We start from the raw sequence: 12,652 nt of genomic DNA, 5'->3' as shown, positions 1-12,652 counted from the left end.
TAATCTGTAAATTATAATAAATTATTTCATTGAACAGCATGACGTGAAATGGAACTATTAAATTATATGCAATGTCTAAATCTGGCTTTTCTACAGCCTTCTCTCTCTGCTTTCTGCATGATCAATCATCAACACTCAGGGTGGGGACAGACATTGCACCCCTCAGTGCCAGGTTCCAGCCTAGGTTCCAGATTAGCTTCCAGCATTTCTAGGGAGTTTTTCCTAGCCATCTGTCACACCCTGACCTGAGAGAGATGTTTTAGTTCTCTATTTGGTGGGGGGATTATTATTTCACTTTCCATCTCCTTTTGTCTTTCCACTATCATCAATCTGTAATGATTGACATTTTAGAAAATTCAACATCTCTGTCTGCACAGCTTCCTAGGCAACCACTGCAGCAAGAGTGCAGTGATACAAAATCAGCTTTCCCAAGGCAAAGAAGAAGGAATATGCTGTGAAGACTGTGAAGACAGACCCAACATACTGTCATAGTTAATAATTTCAAATCTGCATCAATTGAGTTTCACAAAAAAGTACACAACTAAATATTGCATATTCCAAATTGAGTACTTCAAAAACACCAGAAAACACATTGTAGAATGAGATCCCTACATCATCGAATTGATAGCATCATAATCAGAACACTGAATTAAAGGACATTAAATTCACTACCCATTTAACAAACATTTCCCTTTTCAAAAACATTGCAAGCTACGTAGACAGGCTCCTTGATCACCTCTTCAACGAGGTCACCCTTGATCCAACGTCGTAAGTGGGGAAGCTGTGCGAGCTGACCATCCCAGGACCCCTGTCTGCTCAGTGTGAGAGGCCTGACAGGAAGGAGGCCACATCTGGATTTGTTTCCCACTTCAATCTTGAGGGTGACTAAAGCCAAGTGGACGACTGAATCCTGCTTGATTGAAGTGGGGTACATGGCTCTAATTCTTAAAAAAAAAAAAAAAATGATGTCTCGCCGCAGAAGGTTGGTAGCACCTTAATTGGGGAGGACAGACTCGTGGTAATTACTGGAGAGGAATAAGTGGAATAGCATCAAATACATCCAACACATGGTTTCCATGTGTTTGATACCATTCCATTCCAGCCATTATTATGAGCTGTCCTCAGCAGCCTCCTGTGTGTCTCACCATTATTTCTCTTGAGTATTCATGTTGATCAATATTTTGTCTTTGCTGGCCTATTGTAAATGATCAAATAAATGTCTGATCAATACATACAGTACAATTCTGAACGTATTGTCATTTATAATGCTAACGAAGAGGCACCAAGAAATTGTCCAGACACTTATTGTAGGCTGTTTTCATTTACATTCCCTTAAGTAATAATAACACATTTAATTTGTATAGCTTTTCATTACAGAGCTATCTCAAAGCTCTACTGAGGAAAAAATAAAACATATACAATAAAAATAACATAGTATATGTTACGATTTCATAATTGTTGCGGCTAAGGTTAGGTTAAAGGGGTAGGTTTAATGGAAGGGTTAGCTAACATGCTAAGTAGTCACAAAGTAGCTAAAATGTAGTAAGTTGTTACAAATGAGCTATATTGCTAAAATTGCTCATGATGAGATTTCAACACACAATCTTTGGGTTGCTAGACATTCGCGTTACACACCTACCCATCCACCACCAAACAATCATCATACTTCTGTTGCCGTGCGTAACCTTCTGTTTTATGTAACCATATCAAACTTAACATATCATGCTAATTTAGATGTCCTGGATTTACGTTTACTATGTCCCTGATTTACTATTGTCATGTTTGTCATTTATTATCATGTCTTGTCCCTGTGCTCCCCATTCTGTTCGTTTCCCTCTGCTGGTCTTATTGGGTTCTTTCCCTCTTTCTATCCCTCTCTCTCCCCCTCCCCCTCTCACTCTCTCGCTCTCTCTTCTCTCTATCGTTCCGTTCCTGCTCCCAGCTGTTCCTATTCCCCTAATCATAATTTAGTCTTCCCACACCTGTTCCCGATCCTTTCCCCTGATTAGAGTCCCTATTTATTCCTTTGTGTTCCGTTCCTGTCCCGTCGGTTCCTTGTTTTGTATTCACCATGCTGTGATTGTGTTTCGCCCTGTCCTGTCGTGTTTTTTGCCTTCATCAGATGCTGCGTGTGAGCAGGTGTCTCTGTCTACTACGGCCTGCGCCTACCCGAAGCGACCTGCAGTCTGTGGCCGCTTCTCTTGTTATTCCCCTCTACAGACTAGAGGATTTCTGTTATTCCCTGTTTGGACTTGAATAAACTCTGTTTCTGTTAAGTCGCTTTTGGGTCCTCTATCACCTGCATGACAGAAGGAACCGACCAAGGAATGGACCCAGCGACTTCAGACGCTCGTTACACTGCCGTCAAGATCCAAGGAGCCATGCTCGGCAGACACGAGCAGGAATTGTCTGCTGCTCGCCATGCCGTGGAGAACCTGGCCGCTCAGGTTTCCGACCTCTCTGGACAGTTCCAGAGTCTACGTCTCGTGCCACCTGTTACTTCCTGGCCTGCCGAGCCTCCAGAACCTAGGGTTAATAACCCACCTTGCTACTCCGGGCAGCCCACTGAGTGCCGCTCCTTTCTCACGCAGTGTGAGATTGTGTTCTCTCTCCAACCCAACACATACTCTAGAGAGAGAGCTCGGGTTGCTTACGTCATTTCACTCCTTACTGGCCGGGCTCGAGAATGGGGCACAGCTATCTGGGAGGCAAGGGCTGATTGCTCTAACAAGTTCCAGAACTTTAAAGAGGAGATGATTCGGGTTTTTGACCGTTCAGTTTTTGGTAGGGAGGCTTCTAGGGCCCTGGCTTCCTTATGCCAAGGTGAACGGTCCATAACGGATTATTCTATTGAGTTTCGCACTCTTGCTGCCTCTAGTGAGTGGAACGAGCCGGCGCTGCTCGCTCGTTTTCTGGAGGGACTCCACGCAGTGGTTAAGGATGAGATTCTCTCCCGGGAGGTTCCTTCAGATGTGGACTCTTTGATTGCTCTCGCCATCCGCATAGAACGACGGGTAGATCTTCGTCACCGGGCTCGTGGAAGAGAGCTCGCATCAACGGTGTTTCCCTGCTCCGCATCGCAACCATCTCCCTCCTCTGGCTTTGAGACTGAGCCCATGCAGCTGGGAGGGATTCGCATCTCGACTAAGGAGAGGGAACGGAGGATCACCAACCGCCTGTGCCTCTATTGCGGAGTTGCTGGACATTTTGTTAATTCATGTCCAGTAAGAGGCCAGAGCCCATCAGTAAGCGGAGGGCTACTGGTGAGCGCTACTACTCAGGTCTCTTCATCTAGATCTTGTACTACTATGTCGGTCCATCTACGCTGGACCGGTTCGGGTGCTACATGCAGTGCCTTGATTGACTCTGGGGCTGAGGGTTGTTTCATGGACGAAGCATGGGTTCGGAAACATAACATTCCTTTCAGACCGTTAGACAAGCCTACGCCCATGTTTGCCTTAGATGGTAGTCATCTTCCCAGTATCAAATTTGAGACACTACCTTTAACTCTCACAGTATCTGGTAACCACAGTGAGACTATTTCTTTTTTGATTTTCCGTTCACCGTTTACACCTGTTGTTTTGGGTCATCCCTGGCTAGTATGTCATAATCCTTCTATTAATTGGTCTAGTAATTCTATCCTATCCTGGAACGTTTCTTGTCATGTGAAGTGTTTAATGTCTGCCATCCCTCCCGTTTCTTCTGTCCCTACTTCTCAGGAGGAACCTGGCGATTTGACAGGAGTGCCGGAGGAATATCATGATCTGCGCACGGTCTTCAGTCGGTCCCGAGCCAACTCCCTTCCTCCTCACCGGTCGTATGATTGTAGTATTGATCTCCTTCCGGGGACCACTCCTCCTCGAGGTAGACTATACTCTCTGTCGGCTCCCGAACGTAAGGCTCTCGAGGATTATTTGTCTGTGTCTCTTGACGCCGGTACCATAGTGCCTTCTTCCTCTCCGGCCGGGGCGGGGTTCTTTTTGTTAAGAAGAAGGACGGTACTCTGCGCCCCTGCGTGGATTATCGAGGGCTGAATGACATAACGGTTAAGAATCGTTATCCGCTTCCCCTTATGTCATCAGCCTTCGAGATTCTGCAGGGAGCCAGGTGCTTTACTAAGTTGGACCTTCGTAACGCTTACCATCTCGTGCGCATCAGAGAGGGGGACGAGTGGAGAACGGCGTTTAACACTCCGTTAGGGCATTTTGAGTACCGGGTTCTGCCGTTCGGTCTCGCCAATGCGCCAGCTGTTTTTCAGGCATTAGTTAATGATGTTCTGAGAGACATGCTGAACATCTTTGTTTTTGTCTATCTTGACGATATCCTGATTTTTTCTCCGTCACTCGAGATTCATGTTCAGCACGTTCGACGTGTTCTACAGCGCCTTTTAGAGAATTGTCTCTACGTAAAGGCTGAGAAGTGCTCTTTTCATGTCTCCTCCGTTACTTTTCTCGGTTCCGTTATTTCCGCTGAAGGCATTCAGATGGATTCCGCTAAGGTCCAAGCTGTCAGTGATTGGCCCGTTCCAAGGTCACGTGTCGAGTTGCAGCGCTTTTAGGTTTCGCTAATTTCTATCGGCGTTTCATTCGTAATTTCGGTCAAGTTGCTGCCCCTCTCACAGCTCTTACTTCTGTCAAGACGTGTTTTAAGTGGTCCGGTTCCGCCCAGGGAGCTTTTGATCTTCTAAAAGAACGTTTTACGTCCGCTCCTATCCTCGTTACTCCTGACGTCACTAGACAATTCATTGTCGAGGTTGACGCTTCAGAGGTAGGCGTGGGAGCCATTCTATCCCAGCGCTTCCAGTCTGACGATAAGGTTCATCCTTGCGCTTATTTTTCTCATCGCCTGTCGCCATCTGAGCGCAACTATGATGTGGGTAACCGTGAACTGCTCGCCATCCGCTTAGCCCTGGGCGAATGGCGACAGTGGTTGGAGGGGGCGACCGTTCCTTTTGTCGTTTGGACAGACCATAAGAACCTTGAGTACATCCGCTCTGCCAGACGACTTAATGCCCGTCAAGCTCGTTGGGCGTTGTTTTTCGCTCGTTTCGAGTTTGTGATTTCTTGCCGTCCGGGTAGCAAGAACACCAAGCCTGATGCCTTATCCCGTCTGTTTAGTTCTTCTGTGGCTTCTACTGATCCCGAGGGGATTCTTCCTTATGGGCGTGTTGTCGGGTTAACAGTCTGGGGAATTGAAAGACAGGTTAAGCAAGCACTCACGCACACTGCGTCGCCGCGCGCTTGTCCTAGTAACCTCCTTTTCGTTCCTGTTTCCACTCGTCTGGCTGTTCTTCAGTGGGCTCACTCTGCCAAGTTAGCTGGTCATCCCGGTGTTGGAGGCACTCTTGCGTCTATTCGCCAGCGCTTTTGGTGGCCGACTCAGGAGCGTGACACGCGCCGTTTCGTGGCTGCTTGTTCGGACTGCGCGCAGACTAAGTCGGGTAGCTCTCCTCCTGCCGGTCGTCTCAGACCGCTCCCCGTTCCTTCTCGACCATGGTCTCACATCGCCTTGGACTTCATTGCCGGTCTGCCTTTGTCTGCGGGGAAGACTGTGAGAGCCGCCAATAAACGCAGGATTAAGAGTCCAAGGTATTGTTGCGGCCAGAGAGTGTGGCTTTCCACTCGCAACCTTCCTCTTACGACAGCTTCTCGTAAGTTGACTCCGCGGTTCATTGGTCCGTTCCGTGTCTCCCAGGTCGTCAGTCCTGTCGCTGTGCGACTGCTTCTTCCGCGACATCTTCGTCGCGTCCATCCTGTCTTCCATGTCTCCTGTGTTAAGCCCTTTCTTCGCACCCCCGTTCGTCTTCCCTCCCCCCCTCCCGTCCTTGTCGAGAGCGCACCTATTTACAAGGTACATAAGATCATGGACATGCGTTCTCGGGGACGGGGTCACCAATACCTTGTGGATTGGGAGGGTTACGGTCCTGAGGAGAGGAGTTGGGTTCCGTCTCGGGACGTGCTGGACCGTTCACTCATCGATGATTTCCTCCGTTGCCGCCAGGATTCCTCCTCGAGTGCGCCAGGAGGCGCTCGGTGAGTGGGGGGGTACTGTCATGTTTGTCATTTATTATCATGTCTTGTCCCTGTGCTCCCCATTCTGTTCGTTTCCCTCTGCTGGTCTTATTGGGTTCTTTCCCTCTTTCTATCCCTCTCTCTCCCCTCCCCTCTCACTCTCTCGCTCTCTCTTCTCTCTATCGTTCCGTTCCTGCTCCCAGCTGTTCCTATTCCCCTAATCATCATTTAGTCTTCCCACACCTGTTCCCGATCCTTTCCCCTGATTAGAGTCCCTATTTATTCCTTTGTGTTCCGTTCCTGTCCCGTCGGTTCCTTGTTTTGTATTCACCATGCTGTGATTGTGTTTCGCCCTGTCCTGTCGTGTTTTTTGCCTTCATCAGATGCTGCGTGTGAGCAGGTGTCTCTGTCTACTACGGCCTGCGCCTACCCGAAGCGACCTGCAGTCTGTGGCCGCTTCTCTTGTTATTCCCCTCTACAGACTAGAGGATTTCTGTTATTCCCTGTTTGGACTTGAATAAACTCTGTTTCTGTTAAGTCGCTTTTGGGTCCTCTATCACCTGCATGACAACTATGTTTACGATGACACCAGGCGGGTCATTCCAAGCCTAAATAGTATGCCTCAACCCATTTTCTCTGCAAAATTATCTCATGGTCGACCATGGACTGTTGGATATAAGACAAACAGCAGCAAGACACAATTGCATTGCTATTGTTTAGTAACTATATACGTTTGACAAATTCTTAACATACTGTACGAATTGCAAATCATAACATATTGTACGAAATGGATGACTGACATCCATAAATGAATACATACCATACGAAATGTAACATATCACACTAATTGGAGTGTCCCCGATTTACATCTACTATGTTAACCCTGAGTCCAGGTTGGAATGACATCAGACCCATTGTTTACCTTATCATCAATGCCTTGTCCCATCGGTTACCGTGTTACCTGCAATGACCACAAGGGCATTTCAAAGAGCTGTCAGTTAAGGCGAGCTGATGAATATAAGCTTCCCACTCACTCAGCCTGTTCTTTCAGGCTTCCTGATAATTAAAGATGAAATGGTAAGAAAACCCCCTTAATATAGCGTACAAATATTATGGGTGATGTTTTGGTCATTCAAATGCTATTTTTACTTAGAAAATAGAATGACTGTGCGGGACCTTTAAAAACGACCACTGCATATGCATATTAGCCAATACATATGGCATAGCACACACATACAGCATATCTTGCAATACAATATTTTCTATAAACAGTTGTACAATGTGCTCTGCAATAAGACAACCAGAGTTTGATTTCTAAACCAGATACTTTCTCAAAAACAGCTTCCCAATACCATGGAGGGCATGCATAATCTTGGATGTGTTGGAATATAAAGTATGGAGAATGATAAAGAGCCTGTAAGATCATAGAAAAAGCGGTTGGGAAATAAATGTTTGAGTTTCAAATACTAAATGTTCAGTGAGTGTGAGTATATTTAGGGGGTTTAAATGACCAACTTTCCTACTAACCCTCTAAAAGTTGATGGTGCTAAAATCTTGCCAATCCATTTATTATTCTATTATGAGACATCCCAGGTAAAAAAATATATGTATATTTTAATATACTTAAATCATACTTCATTAATATATTTAAGTAAATATTTTATTTATATTTTATTAGCATTTAAGTATATTAAATACATTTTAAATTATATAAATGGGGACACTTTTTTTGTACTGAAGTATATTCTTAGTATATTTGATAAAGAGCAAAATAAATATACTTTGAAAACACCTTAAGTACCATTTATGTACAGTGGCAAGAAAAAGTATGTGAACCCTTTGGAATTACCTGGATTTCTGCATAAATTAGACATACAATTTGATCTGATATGATATTCATCTTAGTCACAACAATAGATAAACACAGTGTGCTTAAACTAATAACACACAAAGTATTGTATTTTTCTTGTCGAATACATCATTTAAACATTCACAAAACGTAGGTTGGAAGAAAATAGTCCCCGCAAAACACCAGTCTCACCATCGACAGTGAAGAGGCGACTACGGGATGCTGGCCTTCTAGGCAGAGTTGCAAAGAAAAAGCCATATCTCAGACTGGCCAATAAAAAGATTAAGATGGGAAAAATAACACAGACACTGGACATAGGAACTCTGCCTAGAAGGCCAGCATCGTGGAGTCGCCTCTTCACTGTTGACGTTGAGACTGGTGTTTTTCTCGTACTATTTAATGAGGCTGCCAGTTGAGCACTTGTGAGGTGTCTGTTTCTCAAACTAGACACTCTAATGTACTTGTCCTCTTGCTCAGTTGTGCACCGGGGACTCACACTCCTCTTTCTGGCTAGAGGCAATATGCGCTGTTCTGTACTGTTCTGTAGTACACAGCGTTGTACAAGATCTTCAGTTTCTTGGTAAATGCTCGCATGGAGTAGCCTTCATTTCTCAGAACAAGAATAGACTGACGAGTTTCAGAAGAAAGCTCTTTGTTTCTGGACATTTTGAGCCTGTAATCAAACCCACAAATGCTAATGCTCCAGATGCTCAACTAGTCTAAAGAAGGCCAGTTTTATTGCTTCTTTAGTCAGAACAACAGTTTTCAGCTGTGCTAACATAATTTCAAAGGGGTTTTCTAATGTTTTTCAATTAGCCTTTTAAAATGATAAAAATTTGATTAGCTAACACAACGTGCCATTGGAACACAGGAGTGATGTTTGCTGATAATGGGCCTCTGTAGATATTCCATTTTAAAAAATCAACTTTTTCCAGCTACAGTAGTCATTTACTGATCAATTTGATGTTATTTTAATGGACAAAAAATGTGCTTTTCTTTCAAAAACAAGGACATTTCTAATTGACTCCAAACTTTTGAACGGTTGTGTAGTCGTTGCGTAAGTATTCAGCTCTCTAAGTCAGTACATGTTAGAAAAACATTTGGCAGTGATTACAGAGGTTAGTATTATTGGGTAAGCCTATATGAGCCTTTAGTCCACTATTAGCCCATTATCTACTTTTTATTGATCCCCCAAAAATAAAAAATTATTCCACTTTGACATTTTAGTATTTTGAATAAATTGTTGACATTGTTTGAAATTACAATGAAATACATTTTAACCCCACTTCGTAACACAATAAATTGTGTAAAAATCCAAGGGGTATGTATACTTAATCACCCACAGAGTTTCATAAAAAAAGAAGAACAGAACCAGTCAAAAGTTTGGACACACCTACTCATCCAAGGGTTTTTCTTTATTTTGACTATTTTCTACATTGTAGAATAATAGTGAAGACATCAAAACTATGAAATAACACATATGGAATCATGTAGTCATGAAGCTGGTTGAGAATGCCAAAACTGTGCAAAGCTGTCATCAAGGTAAAAGGTGGCTACTTTGAATAATCTCAAATATAAAACATATTTTGATTTGTTTAACACTTTTTGGTTACTACATGATCCCATGTGTGTTATTTCATAGTTTTGATGTCTTCACTATTATTCTACAATGTAGAAAATAGTAAAAAATAAAGAAAAACCCTTGAATGAGTAGGTGTCCAAACTGTACTGTATACTGTATAAATGATTTAACTATAAAACAACTCCATGTGTATTTTGAATTACAATATTAAATTACAATTAAAGCATTTGAAATTGAAGTATATTTATTATTTATATTATTATATATATTATTTTTAATAAATGTATTGAAGGGTGATGATAGTATATGTATAGTATACTAAAATACTGAAAAACTATACATTTAAAGTACACTTTTAATAAATGTGTTGAATGTTGATCGCATATCTATAGTATACTAAAAGACTGAAGAAAATTATTTTAAAGCACACTGCTATTAAGTGTGTTGAAGGTTGATTATAGTATATTTATAGTATAATAAAAGACAGAAAAAACTATGAATTTAAAGTACACTGTTAATACATGTATTGAAGTGTGATGACAGCATATTTATAGTATACTAAAAGACTGAATACAAAGATTGGCTTGGCATGTTTTGCATAATGTACGATCCAATGCGTATGTATTTGAGCAAAGAACACTATCTCTAACGGCGTTTCACCATTTGTTGAGTACGGCAACACATAGCAAAGGTGTCTATCTCAGGCAGTCTTTTTCTACACGTGTCTCAGGCAGTATTGGAAGTATCTAAATATAGTGTAGCCTACAAATCAATGTATATCAAGTTCCGTGGAGGGAACAATCTTACAATATTGCAGTTCATAAATTAGAGCTTTTTTTTACCGTCTATGCCAAAAGCCTGGGCCTGTGATGTAGACAGTAGAACTATCATCAACACATGCTTCAGTATTCCCCCATTTGTGTGCCAAGCCCCTCATAGGCATATCGAAAGGTTCCCATCCTGGTCCACAATGTAGCTGACCGATGTAGAGAGACAAGTGCCTTATCAGAATGCATTCTAAAAGCTTGTTGTGGTCCAGAGACGAGAACTCTACCGTCTATGGCAAAAGCCTGGGCTTCTGACGGGGACAATAGAATGTTACAATAGTAAAATCATATGTTGGTCACTTGTAAACTGATTATACATTGAATTTAGTCTTCAAGCTGCTCAAACAAGCACGTATATCTGCAGTATGTGTTAATCGACTCTAAAATGCACTAGATTGTGTGAGACAAAACTCACAAAGAAAAGACAACAGGCAAATGCACATGTGGTCTCAATGTCTAAATAGTGATGTCAGGGCTGATTCAAACCGCAGGACTTCTTGGTGAATAGATAATGGGAGACAAAAGTGAGAGACAATCATGAATAAAGATTCTCAAACAAGCACGTGTATCTGTAGTAGGTGTTCTTCAACACTAAAATGCACTATACTGTATAAGACAACATCCAAAACCCACAAAGAAAGACAACAGGCAAAGACATACAGCATCTGGTCCCAATGTCTAAATAGAGACAGCAGGGCAAGTCCAAACTGCAGTAGGACGGTTCTCCTCACAGGGGAGGGAATCAGCTCATGCTTGGCGAATAACACTTGGTTGATCTCTGGGAGCAGGACACAGGAGAGCTGAATAGACCCTGTGAGACAAAAGTGAGGGACAAGAATTAATCAAATAAATCATCACAGCGAAGGAATGTAGCTTGTATGCACGGAAATGAACATCCTGACAGTCTGAGGCAGGGTGCTCCGTGATCATCCTACTCCAGCTATGGACAGGGACAAATGTGGCACCTCTTATTTGTCAGGATAAAATACATTAGTGGGTCCTGCCTTGATGACTGTGTTACCTTTACACTACTTGTCCTATAGATTTTTGTAGTCTTAAACTATTACTTGGAATAAACGAATAATTAAAACCCTCCTTGTCCAGGAATGACACGCTAGCTAGTGATTAAAGCAATCTGCTCCTGCTGGCTAGCAGTATATCTACTTGCTGTAGCTTGCTAGCTAACCAGCAAGCTAGCTTCATTACTAAGGTTGCAGCTATCTACAATATGTTGAGGGTCATTTTATAGCTTGCATTGACGGTAAATATAACTAAATAGCTATAGAACTAAATATAACTAAATAGATAGCTATATTTACCATCAATGCAAGCTGTAAACTAGAACTTTTCTATAACTAAATACAGCAGTTTGTCGGACGGAGATCTCCCTCTCTCGAGCTGGAACCAGCTGTCTACTACCGTAAGTATGGATAACATAATTGGCAGAGGTGATCAGCAGAGATAGTACCATGGATAGTACACGAGTTTTGATTGATTTACAGGTCAGTAATTTGCAGGTTTTTGCATGTCCAGCTAGCGAACATGAAAGTAAGTATTTAAGAAAAAAATGGCAACAATTGACATTGCCAATAGACAGAAATGTACGCAGAAGAAATAAATATACACAACGTGTTAAAACCAGCTCCTACCTCGACAGAGAGCCACCATCTCAGACGCTAAATCAGATAGCTTGCTATGGCCCACCACCTAAACGTGCTACGTGCTGGAGTATTTAATGCAACCTAAACCCAAGTAAAGCAATTTTCTATTAGAGCTATCAAGAATGAAACACACGAATCAATCAATTAATAGTTAGTACAAAACTATCAAGATGATACAGAGACATAAGCCTACCCAGTGCTATATGTGACATTGTATCCACAAATATCAAAACAGTATGCGTGTGTCTTTATTCATGTTAATTAAACAGAATGTTTGGTCAACCGGATGAACATGGGATGCACGTGGACGTGGCAATTTATCTTTTTCCTTAGTTTCAGCAAAACCATGTCCCATTGACCTTCCGTGGAACCAAAGACTGGAAGCGTTTCTCAATGCTTTCCTCAAAGGGAAGAGGGAAACAATTGCTCTAGCCTACTTCAGTTGTGTTGGTCTATCATCATGAATCTAGTAATATTCTGTGGAACTTCAGTGGTAGAATGGAATTCATTATTTTGGAGTCGACGTCACTAGCTTCCAGTAGCCTAGTAAATGTTCTGTCATGGAAGGTTGCAAAAATTGGGTAACTTTCCCAACCCTCGTTCTCTCGAACTTTAGTGGTCATGTTCCATGCAGCTTCAGGTAATGTTCTGAGATTTGGGGATTGATAAAGAATAACTGCAAGTAGTTAAGTATTTAAATGGTTATCACAACAACAAAAAGA

Source organism: Oncorhynchus gorbuscha, linkage group LG18 (assembly GCF_021184085.1).
Source record: "Oncorhynchus gorbuscha isolate QuinsamMale2020 ecotype Even-year linkage group LG18, OgorEven_v1.0, whole genome shotgun sequence".
NCBI lineage: Eukaryota > Metazoa > Chordata > Actinopteri > Salmoniformes > Salmonidae > Oncorhynchus > Oncorhynchus gorbuscha.
The sequence above is the reverse complement of the archived record's forward strand: the minus strand, read 5'-3'. Positions refer to the sequence as shown.